Genomic DNA, 24,749 nt, shown 5'->3' with positions numbered 1-24,749 from the left:
TTGGGTCATTTGTAGAGACGTCGATGGATCTAGAGACTGTCATACAGAGTGAAGTAAGTCAGAAAGAGAAAAACAAATCTTGTATATTCATGCATATATGTGGAACCTAGAAAAACTGTACAGGTTAACCATTTTGCAAGGCATAAATAGAGCAACAGATGTAGACAACAAACGTATGGACAACCAGGGGGGAAAGCTGTTGGGGGGGTGGTGGTGGGAGGAGTTGAGAGACTGGGATTGGCATGTATACATTTATATGTATAAAATAGATAACCAATAAGAACCTGCTGTATAAAAATATAAAATAAAATTCAAAATTAAAAAGAAGTAAAATTTAAAAAATAAAACAGAAAAAACAATTATTCCCTGCACATACATGTATTTATATGAATAAATTATTTCCATGCTTATATCTGTAAATACAAAAAAGAGGAATAAAATCTACCTTGAACCAAAAACGAAAAAGAGAAAAAAAACACAGAACCCACCAGTTACACAGAGGAAAACCGTATCAGGGCACTTGCTCCAGTTGTAAACAATTCTGAAGTTGGTCAGTGGTGGGGAATCGTCTCCCATTCAGCCAGCAGCCCCCACGCAACAAGCGTCCTCATTGCAAAGCTGGGGCACCGTGCCGAGGCATCTGTGAGTAAACGTGAGCTGAGCCCCAGGCCAGTTGCTGCTGAACTATTCCCACCCGTCCCAGGTAAAACACCTGAATATATACAAGGACTTGAAAGCCTAGAGGAAGGGCCATAGAGCCACACGAGTGACAGCATGCCGGCCGACTTGGTGCCTGCAGGCCAGCCAGGATGGTCCTGGCCCTGGGTGCTCTTCTGGAAGATTTCCATTTCCCTGCCTGAGATACCCGTCCTGTCCCTGCCCCCACTGCTTTTTTCCTTCCTCACCTCTGCCCAGGGAGAAATTCCAGCAGCAGGTATGGGTGACACACCCTCTTCTTTAGCAGGTGGCAGCCTGGCAACTGCTGCAGAAAGTCCAGCAGAGCCCCACTCACACTGGGCCACCCACAAAGCCGTGGCCTCTCACTCCCTCCCACCAGCCCAGCCCGGAGACTGCTGACAGGGCAGAGAAAATGGCGTCAGGCACGGCTGCAGGGGCTCTTGCTGCCTGGAGTGGTATTTATATTGATCTCAACCCAGGCACACCTGGGGAGGGCTGGCCGGCACGGTAAGGCTGCCCAGGTCAGCCAATCATCACCCCTCAGGGGCTCACAGTTGCAGAAAATGGAACTTGCTGAACCGGCCAGGTCCAAGGAACAGGTGTGGGCTCCTGAGAGTCAGGATAGACAAGGGGCTGCAGCTTTGGCTTGTTTTCTAATCATTTTATCTGGCCCATGAGTGGGAGACAACTTCAAGAAAACCCTCTCCTAATGAGAGGAACCCAGGAGTCAGGGAGAGGAGGGGTGGGTGGTGGTTGGAGACAGAGGCCTGGTGCCCCGGGTGCAGTGGAAGTCTCTGGAAGACCAGGTGGAGGGAGGCCTCACGGAGTGATGCCCAGGGTCACAGACCTGTCGCAGCTGCTGTTTGTTAGTTCAAGTCCTGCTCTGAGGTGCTCTGTGTCAGCTCTGAGCGACAGGTGAGCTGGGGGTGCTCTGCAATGAGGGCTATGTGCACGGTTCCTGTGTGCCCAGCCCTGCCACGGTACCTGCAAGGGTAGCTCTGTATCCTGGGAGGGGCCTGACCACGAGAGCCCCGTGGGCTGGGGTGGGGGTGGGGTACCTGCACAGGTGAGCTCCATATTCTGGGATTGGTCTGACCACGAGAGCCCCATGGGCCGCTGGGGACCTGGTAAAGGATGTCAGGACACTCAGTGAAGCCACCGAAGATATACCTCCAGTTGCTCCTAATTCCTACACCCTGCTGGTCATTCTACCAACCACCAGGACATGGTATTCTGTATTAGTCTTCAATGATGCCTTCTATTGTATTCCATTAGTCCCAGAGTCACAAGAAATTTTGGCTTGTGAGTGGCAGGACTCAACATACAACTAAAACAATACTTCCGGGCCGTCTGGCCCCAAGGGTGCAAAAATTCCCACACCATCTTTGGGGAAAGCTTAGCTAAAGACCTAAAAGTTCTACCTCTGGAAAAGGAAACCCTCCTTCAATATGCAGACGACATTCTGATCACCAGCCCTACTAAGGAGGCCTCTGAACTACCAAGCCAATAAAGGATAGAAGTTGTCCAAGAAAAAGCTCAAATATCACAGACTGCGGTGACCTGCCTGGGCTTCATTCTCACAGAAGGTCAGAGAAGCCCATCCCAGGAAAGGGAAGAAACCATTTTCAGCCTTACCCCTTTCTAAAACTAGAAGACAGCTTAGGGGTTCCTGGGGAGGCCAGGGTTTGCTGCTTCTGGATCCCTAGCTACAGTCTACTAGCTGGGCCTCTATATGAAACACTGAAAGGAAAAGATGATGATCCTTTTGAATAGAATCCAGAAGTGGCCTTTCAAGAATGGAAAGAGCAGTCAATTCAGACCCTTGCCCTGGAACTCCCTAATTTAGCTAAACCCTTTGACCTTTACATTCCCGGTGAAAGGTGAATCGCCATTGGAGAATTAGTGCAAAAACTGGGACCACTTGAAATGGAACAATGCAAGAATGCCATCCAGGTAGGATAAACTACGGTCACTAAGGGGCTTGGCCCACTGCCACATCTGGCCAAGATACTGGCGGTATCTAAAAACCTGGAAATCAGCAGCCCAAAAGGCCACCTCCCTCCTAAGGGAAAAGGACCCCACGTGGTGATCCTAACCACCAACCATGCCCTGAAGTTGCAGGGTTCGCTCCGTGGGCACACCGACCTCGAGTGAGGAGGCCCTCCAACTCCAACATCCAGAGAGATAACCGGGGGCAACAGGGCACCATGACGACTCGTGTGAACATCACTTGACCTGGAGTTTCTCTCATAAAACAACAAGAGTGTGTCCCAAAAGAGTAGACTACTGCTTGCAGGACTTACTGCACCCAGAGGGGAGCTAATAATCTTGGCGGGGGAACAGTATACCACACTGTCACCATAGAAAAGCCTACAGACACCGTGATGATGGTGGCCAATAAGACCGGCTGGACTCCTGTTTACTTCAAAAGGCTGTTGACTCAGTAGCCATCATGGTCCTTGATCACCACTGACCCTGGACTGTCTGGGAGTTGAGCGGGCAGGGCTCTGACACCTGGTGCTGTTTGTACGTTAATTCAGGGGCCTAATTGAAGAAAGCGCAGACTACTGGTCAGAGCATCTAGGCTGGCAGAGACGGTCAGCCTAAGGTGGCCGAACAAATGTGGGGCGGGGTGAAACCGGCCCCCACAGCGTCTCTGCACATCTCTTTCCTGGACCCTTAAAGGTCATTAGAATCTATAACACTTCCAATGCTGGTGCTCAGGTGGACGAGCAGGGAGGCAGGGGTCCTGGGGACAATCAACGTCACCGGGAGGCTGCTGGGGAGAAGCTCTGACCCTCGCCCCAGGGTATGAGGGCTCCCAACTCAGCACTCAGCAGTTACAGAAGAAGGGTCTGCACCCTCAGCACTCCAAGAATGAGGAACGGGACAAAAGGCAGAGGAGGGGTTTGTCCCCAGCAAAGCCCATTAAAAATCCCTGGGAGATAAAAGTAGAATCTGGGCAATAAAGTCAAGTCTAACCTTTTTTATCCTTTGTGCTTTGTCTAATTTCACGTGCTCCTAGGGTCCCGCATGCAGAGGTTCCACACCCGGTACTTCAGACCAGATTTCCTACTGCAGAATGGCTGGGTCGACACCTCAGCTCCTGGGGCCCAGTGCAGACTCCACGATATAGAGCCTGAGCTACAGCCAACCCGGCCCTCGAGAGCTCCACCGCCTCCCTCCCTCCCACTGACTCTGACAGGATCTCTACACAGCAGCCCAGCCCACAGCCCACGGGGTAGTGCATGCTCTCACCTCCCCATTCTCTGATCAAAATATAAAGTTTCCTTTGCTTGTGAACAAAACTCAGTCTCGATCTGTTGGTCCCAATGACACTGGGCAGGGGGACACTTGTTGGGGTCCACTCTGGAGGATCAGTAACAGAAATTGAGACTATTGTAACCTCAATGAACAGATGTGTGAGCCAAACTGTAGTTAACATAGAACAGTGTATAAGGCTCGGGTAAAATAAGATGTTTTTAACACTTCCATTTGATATTTCCATCACTTTTTATAAGCAAGTTCAGTGAAAAGGTTTGTCTTATTTGTCAGGTCAATATTAGAGAAACGAAGTGATTTCTTTCCAAGGATGTACATCTAATAATCTTGGTTAAACCTTCAATCTTGTTTTAAATGCTTTTCCATTGAAAATGATACCTCTCTTTCAGCTCCCCCATTTCTGAGAAGTATAAAATCTTATAATTTATTATTACCAAAGGGGAAAGGTGGGAGGAGGGATAAATTAACAGTTTGGAATTAACACATACACACTGCTATGTATAAAATAGATCATCAACAAGGAACTACTGTATAGCACAGGGAACTACACTCAACATTTTGCAATAACCTATAAGGGGAAATAATCTGAAAAAGAATAGATATTTTTATTGACATCATCTATCAATGACAGTTAAAGTGTAGCCTAAGGGAAGCTGGTGGTGAGTGCTTCTGACCCTGAAGACTTCAATCATCTAAAGTTTGGACTCTGCCTACTTCCCAAGGCCCTTAATGAACATATGTGTAGCCATAGCTTAAAAAATTCCCCAGTTTGGGTTTCGGGGAGACACTGATTTTGAAAAAGCCCTGGTGTTCTCCTTACATGAATGGGACTCTTCCTACTGCTAAAACATGTCTGTCACACCCAGAGGATGGTATACCGTCTGATCGGGAAGAGTTTGGAAAAGGCATCTCATCTCCTCATCTCCTGGTGCTCGGGTTCACCCCTCCAGCATCTTTACTAACAGTCTCCCCACTTGGAGATGTCAGCACTGTCAACATCCTGTTGCGTACAGTTTGGAATTTGTCCAGAGGATGAAGCGGAAGGATGAGGAACAATGAGAGACAAGTCCTAGGTGTTCAGACAGGCACATGTCACTCTAATTTCCAATCAGGAAGACGAATTGACCAAAGGCTAGGGTTGCCCATGGAAACAGTATAGGGCTTGAGGAAATCCCGCTGCTTTGTGGCCAGTTCCCATAAACACGAGTTGAACAATGGAACTCAGGGGCAGTAAAATTCACAAAACTGCAGAGTTGAAAATATCCATCACTGAAAAATGTCTTGAGGAAAGTCAGAGAAAAGGACTTGTAAGCAAGGGAGAATGGCAGGAAAGGGATTTGAGGAGGTAGAAAGGACTCGCCATTAAGCACAAGAAAAGGAGCTGAACATTGCCAACATTGCAGTTGGCCAAAAAGGGTGTATGCGTTCTTTTCTGTATATATTCAAGAAAAGGGCATACACTTTTTTAGCCAACCAAACAGGTGGGCACTGGAAGTCAATACCACAAAAGATATCACTTCGCATCAGTCAGAAGAGCCATCCTCATAAAGCGTAAACAACAGAAATGCAGGACAGGGCAACGAGAAGAGGGAGCCCTGTGAGACTTATAGTGGAAATGTATATTGCCAACGGCCATTCTGGAGAAGTGTATTGTGTTTACTAAAGCATCTACAAAATGAGCTACAGAGCATAGGGCACTTGCACTCATGGGCGTATATCTTGGGAAAAACAAAAATCGAGAGGACACAGGCACCCCAATGTTTACCCCCTCTCTGTTTAAAAGATCCTCGACTAGGATATAACTTAAATGTCTCTGGAGGGAAAAAATGGATAGAGATGTGGTACTTAGGTAGAGTGGAATATTATTCAGCCTGGAAATCAATGAAATATGGCCAGTTGTAACAACTCCGGAGGAGTTACGTATGATCATTCTAAGTGACAGAATTCAAAAAGAAAAAGACACATATCATAAGATATCACTTAAAGGTGGAATCCAAAATGGCTACACATGAAATAAATTACAAAACAAAAACATAGTCAAATATGTAGAAAACACGCATAAGGCTGCTAAACGGGAAAGGTGGGGAGGGGTGAGGCATCATCCAGGAGGTTGAAATTAGCAAAGATACCATTCCAAATACCAAACTGATAATCAACAAGGCCTACACGGTAGCTAAAAGAACTGCACTCAGCACACTCAAGTCACCGGAAAAGAATATATACGACTGGTAAGAATCTGAAAAAGAATTTATTGATGTCTCTCTGTACGTGAATCAAGTGGATGTACAGCAGCAAGAAACAGAGCTTTGAAAATCAGCTGTAACCAATATAGTAATAAATTGAAAAAAATAAACGACAGAGAGACAGAGAAAACCTCTTACAACTTTTCCTCAGGGACGGTGATGCAACATGGATTGAACACATCTAGACCCACAGCAGGATGAGACATAAGGCTGGAAACTGTTTGCGCTAAGAGAAATGTGAGGTTGGGTGAGGAAATGCACACCCTTTAAAGTAATACTACCTGGTACCCATTCAATGGGTCCCAAATCTGCAGGTTCAAGGGATCTTCCTACAGCTAAAACATGCATGGAAAACCCAGAGGACTGTACACCATGTGATCGGGAGATGTGTCTAAAATGCACCTCATTTATCCTCTCCTGGTGCTCCTGTTCACCATTCCAGCCACGCTACTTAGAATCTCCCCACTTGGAGAATCAGCACATTTAAACTTCTGTTTCACACATTTTGCAAATTGTGAGGAGGATGAACGGGAAGGGGGGGAACCAATGAGAGAAGAGTTGTAGGGGTTTGGACGGGCACATATCACTCTAATTTCCCATTAAGAGTAAGAATTAAAGGAAGGCTCAGCCTGCCTCGCCGGAGCCAAAATAGGGCCTGAAGCAATCCTGCGAGTTTGAGGCCAGCTCACAAAAGAGCAACTTAAAAAATGGAGCTCAGGGTCACTGCAATTCACAAACCTGCAGAGTTATAAATGAAAACTAACGTCCAAAAATATGTTGAGGTAAGGCAAAGAAGAGGATCTGAATGCAAGACAGAATTGCAAGAAACAGATTTCAAGAGATAGATTGGACTCATCTTTAACGCACATGAAAAGCGGCAGAATTTCGACAATGATGCAGTTGGCCCAAAAGGGCGTATGCGTTTTTTCCTGACTATATCCAGGAAAAACCCATACGCACTTTATGGGCAACGAAGCAAGCAAGCAATGCAAATGTGCACAACAAAGAAGTCTCACTTCCCACCGGTCAAAAGGGCCATCCTAAAAAATTGTAAAAACCAGAAATGCAGGACAGGCCATGGAGAACTGGGAACCTTGTTATGCTGATGGGCGGGATGTAAATTGCCAACAGACACTCGGGAGAAGTGTATGGTGTTTCCTGAAACATCTAAAAAACAAAGCAACAGAGCCTAGGGCACTTCCACTTATGGTCCTATAGCTTAGGGAAATTAAAATCAAAAAGACACAGCCACCCCAAAGTTTGGGACGCCTCTGTTTACAAGAACCTCATTTACCGTACAAGTTTAATATCACAGAAAGTGAAAAATGGATAAAGAACTTGTGGTACTTACGTACAATGCAGTATCACTCAGCAATGAAATCTATGTCATCAGGACCGTAGCAGCATAATGAGTGGATTCAGGTACGATGATTCTAAATGAAATAAGTCACACAGAAAAAGAAACATCATAAGATATCACTAATACACGGAATGTAAACTTGGCTACACAGGAACTGCATTCCAAAACAGAACAGCGTCTCAAATATAGAAAACCAACTTATGCTTGCTTAAGGGGAAAGGTGAGTTGGGGTGCTGCATAAAACCAGAGATTGAAATGAGCACAGATAAAGTTCCTTAAGCCAAATATGGAACAGACAAGAGCTACTCCTTGCTCAACGAAATGGACTCAACACCGCATATTAAACGCCTAACAATGTACCTGACTAGTAAGTATCTTAAAACCTATGGATTGCTATGTCTCCAAAAGAGAATCAAGCGTGTGTACAGGGGCATAAACGCAGCAGTGATAGGATTGGAGAGGTTCGGTGAGCAAATGAAGACCCTTTGAAGACATATTGCATGGTACCCATTCCACGGGTCTCAACTCTCCAGGTTTAAGGTATTCTTCCTTCAGCTAAAACATGCATGTGGAACCCAGAGTATGATCAACCGTGTGAACGGGAGACGTGTTCAAATATGTCTCAGTTTTCCTCCCCTGGTACTCGGGTGCAACATTCCAGACGCTTTACTAACACTCTCCCCACTTGGAGAGTCAGCGCCTTTAACCTCCTGTTTGGCCCAGTTTGCAATTTCTGCGGAAGATGAACAGGAATAGGGAGAACCAATGAGAGACTAGCTGGAGGTGTCTGGACGGGCAAATTTAACTCTCATTTCCCACCAGGAAGAGGAAATAACGAAAGGCTCAGCGTGCCGTGCCGGAACCAGATTAGGGCCTGAAGCCATCCTGCGGTGTTGCGGCCAGCTCACAAGAAAGCGAGTTGAAGAAAGGAGCTCAGGGACACTATAATTCACAAACTTGCAGAGTTATAAATGACAGCTATCGTCCAAAAATATACTGAAGTAAGGCTGCCAAGAGGACTTGAAAGCAGGGCAGAATTGCAGGAAACCGATTTCAGGAGGTAGACTGGAATTGCATTGAAAGCATAGGAAAAGAGGCAGAACGTCCACAATGATGCACTTGGCCAAAAAGGGCGTATGCGTTTTTTCCTGAATATATTCAGGAAAAAACGTATACACCCTTTTTGGCCAACCAAGCAAGCTTGCAAAGGAAATCTGCACTACAATGAAGTCTCACTTCCCCCCGGTCAAAAGGGCCATCTGAAAAAAGTGTAAAATCCAGAAAGGCAGGACAGGCCATGGAGAAGTAGGAGCCTTGTTATGCTGATGGGCGGGATGTAAATTGCCAACAGACACTCGGGAGAAGTGTATGGTGTTTCCTGAAACATCTAAAAAACAAAGCAACAGAGCCTAGGGCACTTCCACTTATGGTCCTATAGCTTAGGGAAATTAAAATCAAAAAGACACAGCCACCCCAAAGTTTGGGACGCCTCTGTTTACAAGAACCTCGTTTACCGTACAAGTTCAATATCACAGAAAGTGAAAAATGGATAAAGAACTTGTGGTACTTACGTACAATGCAGTATCACTCAGCAATGAAATCTATGTCATCAGGCCCGTAGCAGCATAATGAGTGGATTCAGATACGATGATTCTAAATGAAATAAGTCACACAGAAAAAGAAACATCATAAGATATCACTAATACACGGAATGTAAACTTGGCTACACAGGAACTGCATTCCAAAACAGAACAGGGTCTCAAATTTAGAAAACCAACTTATGCTTGCTTAAGGGGAAAGGTGAGTTGGGGTGCTGCATAAAACCAGAGATTGAAATGGGCACAGATAAAGTTCCTTAAGCCAAATATGGAATAGACAAGAGCTACTCCTTGCTCAACGAAATGGACTCAACACCCCATATTAAACGCCTAAGAATGTACCTGACTAGTAAGTATCTTAAAACCTATGGATTGCTATGTCTCCAAAAGAGAATCAAGCGTGTGTACAGGGGCATAAACGCAGCAGTGATAGGATTGGAGAGGTTCGGTGAGCAAATGAAGACCCTTTGAAGACATATTGCATGGTACCCATTCCACGGGTCTCAACTCTCCAGGTTTAAGGTATTCTTCCTTCAGCTACAACATGCATGTGGAACCCAGAGTATGATCAACCGTGTGAACGGGAGACGTGTTCAAATATGTCTCAGTTTTCCTCCCCTGGTACTCGGGTGCAACATTCCAGACGCTTTACTAACACTCTCCCCACTTGGAGAGTCAGCGCCTTTAACCTCCTGTTTGGCCCAGTTTGCAATTTCTGCGGAAGATGAACAGGAATAGGGAGAACCAATGAGAGAGTAGCTGGAGGTGTCTGGACGGGCAAATTTAACTCTCATTTCCCACCAGGAAGAGGAAATAACCAAAGGCTCAGCGTGCCGTGCCGGAACCAGATTAGGGCCTGAAGACATCCTGCGGTGTTGCGGCCAGCTCACAAGAAAGCGAGTTGAAGAAAGGAGCTCAGGGACACTATAATTCACAAACCTGCAGAGTTATAAATGACAGCTATCGTCCAAAAATAGACTGAAGTAAGGCTGCCAAGAGGACTTGAAAGCAGGGCAGAATTGCAGGAAACCGATTTCAGGAGGTAGACTGGAATTGCATTGAAAGCATAGGAAAAGAGGCAGAACGTCCACAATGATGCACTTGGCCAAAAAGAGCGTATGCGTTTTTTCCTGAATATATTCAGGAAAAAACGTATACATGCTTTTTGGCCAACCAAGCAAGCTTGTAAAGGAAATCTGCACTACAATGAAGTCTCACTTCGCCCCGGTCAAAAGGGCCATCTGAAAAAAGTCTAAAATCCAGAAAGGCAGGACAGGCCATGGAGAACTGGGAGCCTTGTTATGCTAATGGGCGGGATGTAAATTGCCAACAGACACTCGGGAGAAGTGTATGGTGTTTTTTACTGAAACATCTAAAAAACAAAGCAACAGAGCCTAGGGCACTTCCACTTATGGTCCTATAGCTTAGGGAAATTAAAATCAAAAAGACACAGCCACCCCAAAGTTTGGGACGCCTCTGTTTACAAGAACCTCATTTACAGTACAAGTTCAACATCACAGAAAGTGAAAAATGGATAAAGAAGTTGTGGTACTTACGTACAATGCAGTATCACTCAGCAATGAAATCTATGTCATCAGGCCCGTAGCAGCATAATGAGTGGATTCAGGTATGATGATTCTAAATGAAATAAGTCACACAGAAAAAGAAACATCATAAGATATCACTAATACACGGAATGTAAACTTGGCTACACAGGAACTGCATTGCAAAACAGAACAGGGTCTCAAATTTAGAAAACCAACTTATGCTTGCTTAAGGGGAAAGGTGAGTTGGGGTGCTGCATAAAACCAGAGATTGAAATGAGCACAGATAAAGTTCCTGAAGCCAAATATGGAATAGAGAAGAGCTACTCCTTGCTCAACGAAATGGACTCAACACCCCATATTAAACGCCTAAGAATGTACCTGACTAGTAAGTATCTTAAAACCTATGGATTGCTATGTCTCCAAAAGAGAATCAAGCACGTGTACAGGGGCATAAACGCAGCAGTGATAGGATTGGAGAGGTTCGGTGAGCAAATGAAGACCCTTTGAAGTCATATTGCATGGTACCCATTCCACGGGTCTCAACTCTCCAGGTTTAAGGTATTCTTCCTTCAGCTAAAACATGCATGTGGAACCCAGAGTATGATCAACCATGTGAACGGGAGACGTGTTCAAATATGTCTCAGTTTTCTTCCCCTGGTACTCGGGTGCAACATTCCAGACGCTTTACTAACACTCTCCCCACTTGGAGAGTCAGCGCCTTTAACCTCCTCTTTGGCCCAGTTTGCAATTTCTGTGGAAGATGAACAGGAATAGCGAGAACCAATGACAGACTAGCTGGAGGTGTCTGGACGGGCAAATTTAACTCTCATTTCCCACCAGGAAGAGGAATTAACCAAAGGCTCAGCGTGCCGTGCCGGAACCAGATTAGGGCCTGAAGCCATCCTGCGGTGTTGCGGCCAGCTCACAAGAAAGCGAGTTGAAGAAAGGAGCTCAGGGACACTGTAATTCACAAACCTGCAGAGTTATAAATGGCAGCTATCGTCCAAAAATATACTGAAGTAAGGCTGCCAAGAGGACTTGAAAGCGGGGCAGAAATGCAGGAAACCGATTTCAGGAGGTAGACTGGAATTGCATTGAAAGCATAGGAAAAGAGGCAGAACGTCCACAATGATGCACTTGGCCAAAAAGGGCGTATGCGTTTTTTCCTGAATACATTCAGGAAAAAACGCATACGCCCTTTTTGGCCAACCAAGCAAGCTTGCAAAGGAAATCTGCACTACAATGAAGTCTCACTTCCCCCCGGTCAAAAGGGCCATCTGAAAAAAGTGTAAAATCCAGAAAGGCAGGAAAGGCCATGGAGAACTGGGAGCCTTGTTATGCTGATGGGCGGGATGTAAATTGCCAACAGACACTCGGGAGAAGTGTATGGTGTTTCCTGAAACATCGAAAAAACAAAGCAACAGAGCCTAGGGCACTTCCACTTATGGTCCTATAGCTTAGGGAAATTAAAATCAAAAAGACACAGCCACCCCAAAGTTTGGGACGCCTCTGTTTACAAGAACCTCGTTTACCGTACAAGTTCAACATCGCAGAAAGTGAAAAATGGATAAAGAAGTTGTGGTACTTACGTACAATGCAGTATCACTCAGCAATGAAATCTATGTCATCAGGCCCGTAGCAGCATAATGAGTGGATTCAGGTACGATGATTCTAACTGAAATAAGTCACACAGAAAAAGAAACATCAAAAGATATCACTAATACACGGAATGTAACCTTGGCTACATAGGAAATGAATTCCAAAACAGAACAGGGTCTCAAATTTAGAAAACCAACTTATGCTTGCTTAAGGGGAAAGGTGAGTTGGGGTGCTGCATAAAACCAGAGATTGAAATGAGCACAGATAAAGTTCCTTAAGCCAAATATGGAACAGACAAGAGCTACTCCTTGCTCAACGAAATGGACTCAACACCCCATATTAAACGCCTAAGAATGTACCTGACTAGTAAGTATCTTAAAACCTATGGATTGCTATGTCTCCAAAAGAGAATCAAGCATGTGTAAAAGGGTCATAAACGCAGCAGTGATAGGATTGGAGAGGTTCGGTGAGCAAATGAAGACCCTTTGAAGTCATATTGCATGGTACCCATTCCACGGGTCTCAACTCTCCAGGTTTAAGGTATTCTTTCTTCAGCTAAAACATGCATGTGGAACCCAGAGTATGATGAACCGTGTGATCGGGAGACGTGTTCAAATATGTCTCAGTTTTCGTCCCCTGGTACTTCGGTGCAACATTCCAGACGCTTTACTAACACTCTCCCCACTTGGAGAGTCAGTGCCTTTAACCTCCTGTTTGGCCCAGTTTGCAATTTCTGCGGAAGATGAACAGGAATAGCAAGAACCAATGAGAGGCTAGCTGGAGGTGTCTGGACGGGCAAATTTAACTCTCATTTCCCACCAGGAAGAGGAAATAACCAAAGGCTCAGCGTGCCGTACCGGAACCAGATTAGGGCCTGAAGCCATCCTGCGGTGTTGCGGCCAGCTCAAAAGAAAGCGAGTTGAAGAAAGGAGCTCAGGGGCACTGTAATTCACAAACCTGCAGAGTTATAAATGACAGCTATCGTCCAAAAATAGACTGAAGTAAGGCTGCCAAGAGGACTTGAAAGCGGGGCAGAATTGCAGGAAACCGATTTCAGGAGGTAGACTGGAATTGCATTGAAAGCATAGGAAAAGAGGCAGAACGTCCACAATGATGCACTTGGCCAAAAAGGGCGTATGCGTGTTTTCCTGAATATATTCAGGAAAAAACGCATACGCCCTTTTTGGCCAACCAAGCAAGCTTGCAAAGGAAATCTGCACTACAATGAAGTCTCACTTCCCCCCGGTCAAAAGGGCCATCTGAAGAAAGTGTAAAATCCAGAAAAGCAGGACAGGCCATGGAGAACTGGGAGCCTTGTTATGCTGATGGGCGGGATGTAAATTGCCAACAGACACTCTGGAGAAGTGTATGGTGTTTCCTGAAACATCTAAAAAACAAAGCAACAGAGCCTAGGGCACTTCCACTTATGGTCCTATAGCTTAAGGAAATTTAAATCAAAAAGACACAGGCACCCCAAAGTTTGGGACGCCTCTGTTTACAAGAACCTCGTTTACCGTAAAAATTCAATATCACAGAAAGTGAAAAATGGATAAAGAACTTGTGGTACTTACGTACAATGCAGTATCACTCAGCAATGAAATCTATGTCATCAGGCCCGTAGCAGCACAATGAGTGGATTCAGGTACGATGATTCTAACTGAAATAAGTCACACAGAAAAAGAAACATCATAAGATATCACTAATACACGGAATGTAAACTTGGCTACACAGGAACTGAATTCGAAAACAGAACAGGGTCTCAAATTTAGAAAACCAACTTATGCTTGCTTAAGGGGAAAGGTGAGTTGGGGTGCTGCATAAAACCAGAGATTGAAATGAGCACAGATAAAGTTCCTTAAGCCAAATATGGAATAGAGAAGAGCTACTCCTTGCTCTATGAAATGGACTCAACACCCCATATTAAACGCCTAAGAATGTACCTGACTAGTAAGTATCTTAAAACCTATGGATTGCTATGTCTCCAAAAGAGAATCAAGCATGTGTACAGGGGCATAAACGCAGCAGTGATAGGATTGGAGAGGTTCGGTGAGCAAATGAAGACCCTTTGAAGTCATATTGCATGGTACCCATTCCACGGGTTTCAACTACCCAGGTTTTAGGTATTCTTCCTTCAGCTAAAACATGCATGTGGAACCCAGAGTATGATCAACCATGTGATCGGGAGACGTGTTCAAATATGTCTCAGTTTTCGTACCCTGGTACTCGGGTGCAACATTCCAGACGCTTTACTAACACTCTCCCGACTTGGAGAGTCAGTCCCTTTAACCTCCTGTTTGGCCCAGTTTGCAATTTCTGCGGAAGATGAACAGGAATAGCGAGAACCAATGAGAGGCTAGCTGGAGGTGTCTGGACGGGCAAATTTAACTCTCATTTCCCACCAGGAAGAGGAATTAACCAAAGGCTCAGCGTGCCATGCCGGAACCAGATTAGGGCCTGAAGCCATCCTGCGGTGTTGCGGCCAGGTCACAAGAAAGCGAGTTGAAGAAAGGAGCTCAGGGGCACTGTAATTCACAAACCTGCAGAGTTATAAATGACAGCTATCGTCCAAAAATATACTGAAGTAAGGCTGCCAAGAGGACTTGAAAGCGGGGCAGAATTGCAGGAAACCGATTTCAGGAGGTAGACTGGAATTGCATTGAAAGCATAGGAAAAGAGGCAGAACGTCCACAATGATGCACTTGGCCAAAAAGGGCGTATGCGTTTTTTCCTGAATATATTCAGGAAAAAATGCATACGCCCTTTTTGGCCAACCAAGCAAGCTTGCAAAGGAAATCTGCACTACAATGAAGTCTCTCTTCCCCCCGGTCAAAAGGGCCATCTGAAAAAAGTGTAAAATCCAGAAAGGCAGGACAGGCCATGGAGAACTGGGAGCCTTGTTATGCTGATGGGCGGGATGTAAATTGCCAACAACCACTCGGGAGAAGTGTATGGTGTTTCCTGAAACATCTAAAAAACAAAGCAACAGAACCTAGGGCACTTCCACTTATGGTCCTATAGCTTAGGGAAATTAAAATCAAAAAGACACAGCCACCCCAAAGTTTGGAACGGCTCTGTTTACAAGAACCTCGTTTACAGTACAAGTTCAACATCGCAGAAAGTGAAAAATGGATAAAGAAGTTGTGGTATTTACTTACAAAGCAATATCACTCAGCAATGAAATCTGTGTCATCAGGCCCTTAGCAGCACAATGAGTGGATTCAGGTATGATGATTCTAACTGAAATAAGTCACACAGAAAAAGAAACATCATAAGATATCAGTAATACATGGAATGTAAACTTGGCTACACAGGAACTGAATTACAAAACAGAACAGGGTCTCAAATTTAGAAAACCAACTTATGCTTGCTTAAGGGTAAAGGTGAGTTGGGGTGCTGCATAAAACCAGAGATTGAAATGAGCACAGATAAAGTTCCTTAAGCCAAATATGGAATAGACAAGAGCTACTCCTTGCTCAACGAAATGGACTCAACACCGCATATTAAACGCCTAAGAATGTACCTGACTAGTAAGTATGTTAAAACCTATGGATTGCTATGTCTCCGAAAGAGAATCAAGCATGTGTACAGGGGCATAAACGCAGCAGTGATAGGATTGGAGAGGTTCGGTGAGCAAATGAAGACCCTTTGAAGTCATATTGCATGGTACCCATTCCACGGGTTTCAACTACCCAGGTTTTAGTTATTCTTCCTTCAGCTAAAACATGCATGTGGAACCCAGAGTACGATGAACCATGTGATCGGGAGACGTGTTCAAATATGTCTCAGTTTTCGTAACCTGGTACTCGGGTGCAACATTCCAGACGCTTTACTAACACTCTCCCGACTTGGAGAGTCAGTGCCTTTAACCTCCTGTTTGGCCCAGTTTGCAATTTCTGCGGAAGATGAACAGGAATAGCGAGAACCAATGAGAGACTAGCTGGAGGTGTCTGGACGGGCAAATTTAACTCTCATTTCCCACCAGGAAGAGGAATTAACCAAAGTTTCAGCGTGCCGTGCCGGAACGAGATTTGGGCCTGAAGCCATCCTGTGGTGTTGCGGCCAGGTCACAAGAAAGCGAGTTGAAGAAAGGAGCTCAGGGGCACTGTAATTCACAAACCTGCAGAGTTATAAATGACAGCTATCGTCCAAAAATAGACTGAAGTAAGGCTGCCAAGAGGACTTGAAAGCGGGGCAGAATTGCAGGATACCGATTTCAGGAGGTAGACTGGAATTGCATTGAAAGCATAGGAAAAGAGGCAGAACGTCCACAATGATGCACTTGGCCAAAAAGGGCGTATGCGTTTTTTCCTGAATATATTCAGGAAAAAACGCATACGCCCTTTTTGGCCAACCAAGCAATCTTGCAAAGGAAATCTGCACTACAATGAAGTCTCACTTCCCCCCGGTCAAAAGGGCCATCTGAGAAAAGTGTAAAATCCAGAAAGGCAGGACAGGCCATGGAGAACTGGGAGCCTTGTTATGCTGATGGGCGGGATGTAAATTGCCAACAGACACTCCGGAGAAGTGTATGGTGTTTCCTGAAACATCTAAAAAACAAAGCAACAGAGCCTAGGGCACTTCCACTTATGGTCCTATAGCTTTGGGAAATTAAAATCAAAAAGACACAGCCACCCCAAAGTTTGGAACGGCTCTGTTTACAAGAACCTCGTTTACAGTACAAGTTCAACATCGCAGAAAGTGAAAAATGGATAAAGAAGTTGTGGTATTTACTTACAAAGCAATATCACTCAGCAATGAAATCTGTGTCATCAGGCCCTTAGCAGCACAATGAGTGGATTCAGGTATGATGATTCTAACTGAAATAAGTCACACAGAAAAAGAAACATCATAAGATATCAGTAATACACGAATGTAAACTTGGCTACACAGGAACTGAATTACAGAACAGAAATAGGGTCTCAAATTTAGAAAACCAACTTATTCTTGCTTAAGGGTAAAGGTGAGTTGGGGTGCTGCATAAAACCAGAGATTGAAATGAGCACAGATAAAGTTCCTTAAGCCAAATATGGAAGAGACAAGAGCTACTCCTTGCTCAACGAAATGGACTCAACACCGCATATTAAACGCCTAAGAATGTACCTGACTAGTAAGTATGTTAAAACCTATGGATTGCTATGTCTCCGAAAGAGAATCAAGCATGTGTACAGGGGCATAAACGCAGCAGTGATAGGATTGGAGAGGTTCGGTGAGCAAATGAAGACCCTTTGAAGTCATATTGCATGGTACCCATTCCACGGGTTTCAACTACCCAGGTTTTAGGTATTCTTCCTTCAGCTAAAACATGCATGTGGAACCCAGAGTATGATGAACCATGTGATCGGGAGACGTGTTCAAATATGTCTCAGTTTTCGTACCCTGGTACTCGGGTGCAACATTCCAGACGCTTTACTAACACTCTCCCGACTTGGAGAGTCAGTGCCTTTAACCTCCTGTTTGGCCCAGTTTGCAATTTCTGCGGAAGATGAACAGGAATAGCGAGAACCAATGAGAGACTAGCTGGAGGTGTCTGGACGGGCAAATTTAACTCTCATTTCCCACCAGGAAGAGGAATTAACCAATGTTTCAGCGTGCCGTGCCGGAACGAGATTTGGGCCTGAAGCCATCCTGTGGTGTTGCGGCCAGGTCACAAGAAAGCGAGTTGAAGAAAGGAGCTCAGGGGCACTGTAATTCACAAACCTGCAGAGTTATAAATGACAGCTATCGTCCAAAAATAGACTGAAGTAAGGCTGCCAAGAGGACTTGAAAGCGGGGCAGAATTGCAGGATACCGATTTCAGGAGGTAGACTGGAATTGCATTGAAAGCATAGGAAAAGAGGCAGAACGTCCACAATGATGCACTTGGCCAAAAAGGGCGTATGCGTTTTTTCCTGAATATATTCAGGAAAAAACGCATACGCCCTTTTTGGCCAACCAAGCTATCTTGCAAAGGAAATCTGCACTACAATGAAGTCTCACTTCCCCCCGGTCAAAAGGGCCATCTGAAAAAAGTGTAAAATCCAGAAAGGCAGGACAGGCCATGGAGAACTGGGAGCCTTGTTATGCTGATGGGCGGGATGTAAATTGCCAACAGACACTCGGGAGAAGTGTATGGTGTTTCCTGAAACATCTAAAAAACAAAGCAACAGAGCCTAGGGCACTTCCACTTATGGTCCTATAGCTTAGGGAATTTAAAATCAAAAAGACACAGCCACCCCAAAGTTTGGAACGGCTCTGTTTACAAGAACCTCGTTTACAGTACAAGTTCAACATCGCAGAAAGTGAAAAATGGATAAAGAAGTTGTGGTATTTACTTACAAAGCAATATCACTCAGCATGAAATCTGTGTCATCAGGCCCTTAGCAGCACAATGAGTGGATTCAGGTATGATGATTCTAACTGAAATAAGTCACACAGAAAAAGAAACATCATAAGATATCAGTAATACACGAATGTAAACTTGGCTACACAGGAACTGAATTACAGAACAGAACAGGGTCTCAAATTTAGAAAACCAACTTATTCTTGCTTAAGGGTAAAGGTGAGTTGGGGTGCTGCATAAAACCAGAGATTGAAATGAGCAGAGATAAAGTTCCTTAAGCCAAATATGGAATAGACAAGAGGTACTCCTTGCTCAACGAAATGGACTCAACACCGCATATTAAACGCCTAAGAATGTACCTGACTAGTAAGTATCTTAAAACCTATGGATTGCTATGTCTCCGAAAGAAAATCAAGCATGTGTACAGGGGCATAAACGCAGCAGTGATAGGATTGGAGAGGTTCGGTGAGCAAATGAAGACCCTTTGAAGTCATATTGCATGGTACCCATTCCATGGGTTTCAAGTACCCAGGTTTAAGGTATTCTTCCTTCAGCTAAAACATGCATGTGGAACCTAGAGTATGATCAACCATGTGATCGGGAGACGTGTTCAAATATGTCTCAGTTTTCGTACCCTGGTACTCAGGTGCAATATTCCAGACGCTTTACTAACACTCTCCCGACTTGGAGAGTCAGTCCCTTTAACCTCCTGTTTGGCCCAGTTTGCAATTTCTGCGGAAGATGAACAGGAATAGCGAGAACCAATGAGAGACTAGCTGGAGGTGTCTGGACGGGCAAATTTAACTCTCATTTCCCACCAGGAAGAGGAATTAACCAAAGGCTCAGCGTGCCGTGCCGGAACCAGATTAGGGCCTGAAGCCATCCTGCGGTGTTGCGGCCAGCTCACAAGAAAGCGAGTTGAAGAAAGGAGCTCAGGGGCACTGTAATTCACAAACCTGCAGAGTTATAAATGACAGCTATCGTCCAAAAATAGACTGAAGTAAGGCTGCCAAGAGGACTTGAAAGCGGGGCAGAATTGCAGGAAACCGAATTCAGGAGGTAGACTGGAATTGCATTGAAAGCATAGGAAAAGAGGCAGAACGTCCACAATGATGCACTTGGCCAAAAAGGGCGTATGCGTTTTTTCCTGAATATATTCAGGAAAAAACGCATACGCCCTTTTTGGCCAACCAAGCAAGCTTGCAAAGGAAATCTGCACTACAATGAAGTCTCACTTCCCCCCGGTCAAAAGGGCCATCTGAAAAAAGTGTAAAATCCAGAAAGGCAGGACAGGCCATGGAGAACTGGGAGCCTTGTTATGCTGATGGGCGGGATGTAAATTGCCAACAACCACTCCGGAGAAGTGTATGGTGTTTCCTGAAACATCTAAAAAACAAAGCAACAGAGCCTAGGGCACTTCCACTTATGGTCCTATAGCTTAGGGAAATTAAAATCAAAAAGACACAGCCACACCAAAGTTTGGGAAGCCTCTGTTTACAAGAACCTCGTTTACAGTACAAGTTCAACATCGCAGAAAGTGAAAAATGGATAAAGAAGTTGTGGTATTTACTTACAAAGCAATATCACTCAGCAATGAAATCTATGTCATCAGGCCCTTAGCATCACAATGAGTGGATTCAGGTATGATGATTCTAACTGAAATAAGTCACACAGAAAAAGAAACATCATAAGATATCACTAATAAACGGAATGTAATCTTGGCTACACAGGAACTGAATTACAGAACAGAACAGGGTCTCACATTTAGCAAACCAACTTATGCTTGCTTAAGGGTAAAGGTGAGTTGGGGTGCTGCATAAAACCAGAGACTGAAATGAGCACAGATAAAGTTCCTTAAGTCAAATATGGAATAGACAAGAGCTACTCCTTGCTCAACGAAATGGACTCAACACCGCATATTAAACGCCTAAGAATGTACCTGACTAGTAAGTATCGTAAAACCTATGGAATGCCATGTCTCCGAAAGAGAATCAAGCATGTCTACAGGGGCATAAACGCAGCAGTGATAGGATTGGAGAGGTTCGGTGAGCAAATGAAGACCCTTTGAAGTCATATTGCATGGTACCCATTACACGGGTCTCAACTCTCCCGGTTTAAGGTATTCTTCCTTCAGCTAAAACATGCATGTGGAACCCAATTATGATCAACAATGTGAACGGAAGACGTGTTCAAATATGTCTCAGTTTTCCTCCCCTGGTACTCGGGTGCAACATTCCAGACGCTTTACTAACACTCTCCCGACTTGGAGAGTCAGTCCCTTTAACCTCCTGTTTGGCCCAGTTTGCAATTTCTGCGGAAGATGAACAGGAATAGCGAGAACCAATGAGAGGCTAGCTGGAGGTGTCTGGACGGGCAAATTTAACTCTCATTTCCCACCAGGAAGAGGAATTAACCGAAGGCTCAGTGTGCCGTGCCGGAACCAGATTAGGGCCTGAAGCCATCCTGCGGTGTTGCGGCCAGCTCAAAAGAAAGCGAGTTGAAGAAAGGAGCTCAGGGGCACTGTAATTCACAAACCTGCAGAGTTATAAATGACAGCTATCGTCCAAAAATAGACTGAAGTAAGGCTGCCAAGAGGACTTGAAAGCGGGGCAGAATTGCAGGAAACCGATTTCAGGAGCTAGACTGGAATTGCATTGAAAGCATAGGAAAAGAGGCAGAACGTCCACAATGATGCACTTGGCCAAAAAGGGCGTATGCGTTTTTTCCTGAATATATTCAGGAAAAAACGCATACGCCCTTTTAGGCCAACCAAGCAAGCTTGCAAAGGAAATCTGCACTACAATGAAGTCTCACTTCCCCCCGGTCAAAAGGGCCATCTGAAGAAAGTGTAAAATCCAGAAAGGCAGGACAGGCCATGGAGAACTGGGAGCCTTGTTATGCTGATGGGCGGGATGTAAATTGCCAACAACCACACGGGAGAAGTGTATGGTGTTTCCTGAAACATCTAAAAAACAAAGCAACAGAACCTAGGGCACTTCCACTTATGGTCCTATAGCTTAGGGAAATTAAAATCAAAAAGACACAGCCACCCCAAAGTTTGGGACGCCTCTGTTTACAAGAACCTCGTTTACCGTACAAGTTCAACATCGCAGAAAGTGAAAAATGGATAAAGAAGTTGTGGTACTTACGTACAATGCAGTATCACTCAGCAATGAAATCTATGTTATCAGGCCCTTAGCAGCACAATGAGTGGATTCAGGTATGATGATTCTAACTGAAATAAGTCACACAGAATAAGAAACATCAAAAAATATCACTAATACATGGAATTTAATCTTGGGTACAGAGGAACTGAATTACAAAACAGAACAGGGTCTCAAATTTAGAAAACCAACTTATGCTTGCTTAAGTGGAAAGGTGAGTTGGGGTGCTGCATAAAACCAGAGATTGAAATGAGCACAGATAAAGTTCCTTAAGCCAAATATGGAATAGACAAGAGCTACTCCTTGCTCAACGAAATGGACTCAACACCCCATATTAAACGCCTAAGAATGTACCTGACTAGTAAGTATCTTAAAACCTATGGATTGCTATGTCTCCAAAAGAGAATCAAGCACGTGTACAGGGGCATAAACGCAGCAGTGATAGGATTGGAGAGGTTCGGTGAGCAAATGAAGACCCTTTGAAGTCATATTGCATGGTACCCATTCCACGGGTCTCAACTCTCCAGGTTTAAGGTATTCTTCCTTCAGCTAAAACATGCATGTGGAACCCAGAGTATGATCAACCATGTGAACGGGAGACGTGTTCAAATATGTCTCAGTTTTCTTCCCCTGGTACTCGGGTACAACATTCCAGACGCTTTACTAACACTCTCCCCACTTGGAGAGTCAGCGCCTTTAACCTCCTCTTTGGCCCAGTTTGCAATTTCTGTGGAAGATGAACAGGAATAGCGAGAACCAATGACAGACTAGCTGGAGGTGTCTGGACGGGCAAATTTAACTCTCATTTCCCACCAGGAAGAGGAATTAACCAAAGGCTCAGCGTGCCGTGCCGGAACCAGATTAGGGCCTGAAGCCATCCTGCGGTGTTGCGGCCAGCTCACAAGAAAGCGAGTTGAAGAAAGGAGCTCAGGGGCACTGTAATTCACAAACCTGCAGAGTTATAAATGGCAGCTATCGTCCAAAAATAAACTGAAGTAAGGCTGCCAAGAGGACTTGAAAGCGGGGCAGAATTGCAGGAAACCGATTTCAGGAGGTAGACTGGAATTGCATTGAAAGCATAGGAAAAGAGGCAGAACGTCCACAATGATGCACTTGGCCAAAAAGGGCGTATGCGTTTTTTCCTGAATACATTCAGGAAAAAACGCATACGCCCTTTTTGGCCAACCAAGCAAGCTTGCAAAGGAAATCTGCACTACAATGAAGTCTCACTTCCCCCCGGTCAAAAGGGCCATCTGAAAAAAGTGTAAAATCCAGAAAGGCAGGAAAGGCCATGGAGAACTGGGAGCCTTGTTATGCTAATGGGCGGGATGTAAATTGCCAACAACCACTCGGGAGAAGTGTATGGTGTTTCCTGAAACATCTAAAAAACAAAGCAACAGAGCCTAGGGCACTTCCACTTATGGTCCTATAGCTTAGGGAAATTAAAATCAAAAAGACACAGCCACCCCAAAGTTTGGGACGACTCTGTTTACAAGAACCTCGTTTACCGTAAAAGTTCAACATCGCAGAAAGTGAAAAATGGATAAAGAATTTGTGGTACTTACGTACAATGCAGTATCACTCAGCAATGAAATCTATGTCATCAGGCCCGTAGCAGCATAATGAGTGGATTCAGGTACGATGATTCTAACTGAAATAAGTCACACAGAAAAAGAAACATCAAAAGATATCACTAATACACGGAATGTAACCTTGGCTACATAGGAAATGAATTCCAAAACAGAACAGGGTCTCAAATTTAGAAAACCAACTTATGCTTGCTTAAGTGGAAAGGTGAGTTGGGGTGCTGCATAAAACCAGAGATTGAAATGAGCACAGATAAAGTTCCTTAAGCCAAATATGGAACAGACAAGAGCTACTCCTTGCTCAACGAAATGGACTCAACACCCCATATTAAACGCCTAAGAATGTACCTGACTAGTAAGTATCTTAAAACCTATGGATTGCTATGTCTCCAAAAGAGAATCAAGCATGTGTAAAAGGGTCATAAACGCAGCAGTGATAGGATTGGAGAGATTCGTTGAGCAAATGAAGACCCTTTGAAGTCATATTGCATGGTACCCATTACACGGGTCTAAACTCTCCAGGTTTAAGGTATTCTTTCTTCAGCTAAAACATGCATGTGGAACCCAGAGTATGATGAACCGTGTGATCGGGAGACGTGTTCAAATATGTCTCAGTTTTCGTACCCTGGTACTCAGGTGCAATATTCCAGACGCTTTACTAACACTCTCCCGACTTGGAGAGTCAGTCCCTTTAACCTCCTGTTTGGCCCAGTTTGCAATTTCTGCGGAAGATGAACAGGAATAGCGAGAACCAATGAGAGACTAGCTGGAGGTGTCTGGACGGGCAAATTTAACTCTCATTTCCCACCAGGAAGAGGAATTAACCAAAGGCTCAGCGTGCCATGCCGGAACCAGATCAGGGCCTGAAGCCATCCTGCGGTGTTGCGGCCAGCTCACAAGAAAGCGAGTTGAAGAAAGGAGCTCAGGGGCACTGTAATTCACAAACCTGCAGAGTTATAAATGACAGCTATCGTCCAAAAATAGACTGAAGTAAGGCTGCCAAGAGGACTTGAAAGCGGGGCAGAATTGCAGGAAACCGATTTCAGGAGGTAGACTGGAATTGCATTGAAAGCATAGGAAAAGAGGCAGAACGTCCACAATGATGCACTTGGCCAAAAAGGGCGTATGCGTTTTTTCCTGAATATATTCAGGAAAAAACGCATACGCCCTTTTTGGCCAACCAAGCAAGCTTGCAAAGGAAATCTGCACTACAATGAAGTCTCACTTCCCCCCGGTCAAAAGGGCCATCTGAAAAAAGTGTAAAATCCAGAAAGGCAGGATAGGCCATGGAGAACTGGGAGCCTTGTTATGCTGATGGGCAGGATGTAAATTGCCAACAGACACTCTGGAGAAGTGTATGGTGTTTCCTGAAA

The 24,749-nt window shown here is 44.7% G+C and overlaps 1 long non-coding RNA gene across 50 annotated transcripts in view; it reads right to left on the bottom strand.

Annotated features, from left to right (window-relative positions):
* Positions 1-24,749, bottom strand: part of LOC307181221 — a 2,056,127-nt gene that overhangs the window by 773,026 nt on the left and 1,258,352 nt on the right. For 46 of the 50 annotated variants that reach the window (XR_013826124.1, XR_013826125.1, XR_013826150.1 and 43 more), the window contains 2 exons: positions 10,718-10,799; positions 7,555-7,636 (listed from right to left, as the gene is read on the bottom strand). This is a non-coding gene — a long non-coding RNA (uncharacterized lncRNA). The remainder of the gene's footprint in view (positions 1-7,554; positions 7,637-10,717; positions 10,800-24,749) is intronic. The other 4 variants (XR_013826167.1, XR_013826170.1, XR_013826132.1 and 1 more) reach the window with 3 other exon arrangements.

The sequence above is a fragment of the Stenella coeruleoalba genome (assembly GCF_951394435.1).
Source record: "Stenella coeruleoalba genome assembly, contig: scaffold_47, whole genome shotgun sequence".
Lineage (NCBI taxonomy): Eukaryota > Metazoa > Chordata > Mammalia > Artiodactyla > Delphinidae > Stenella > Stenella coeruleoalba.
Note: the sequence above shows the minus strand (reverse complement) of the source record. Positions and strands in the feature narration are given on the sequence as shown.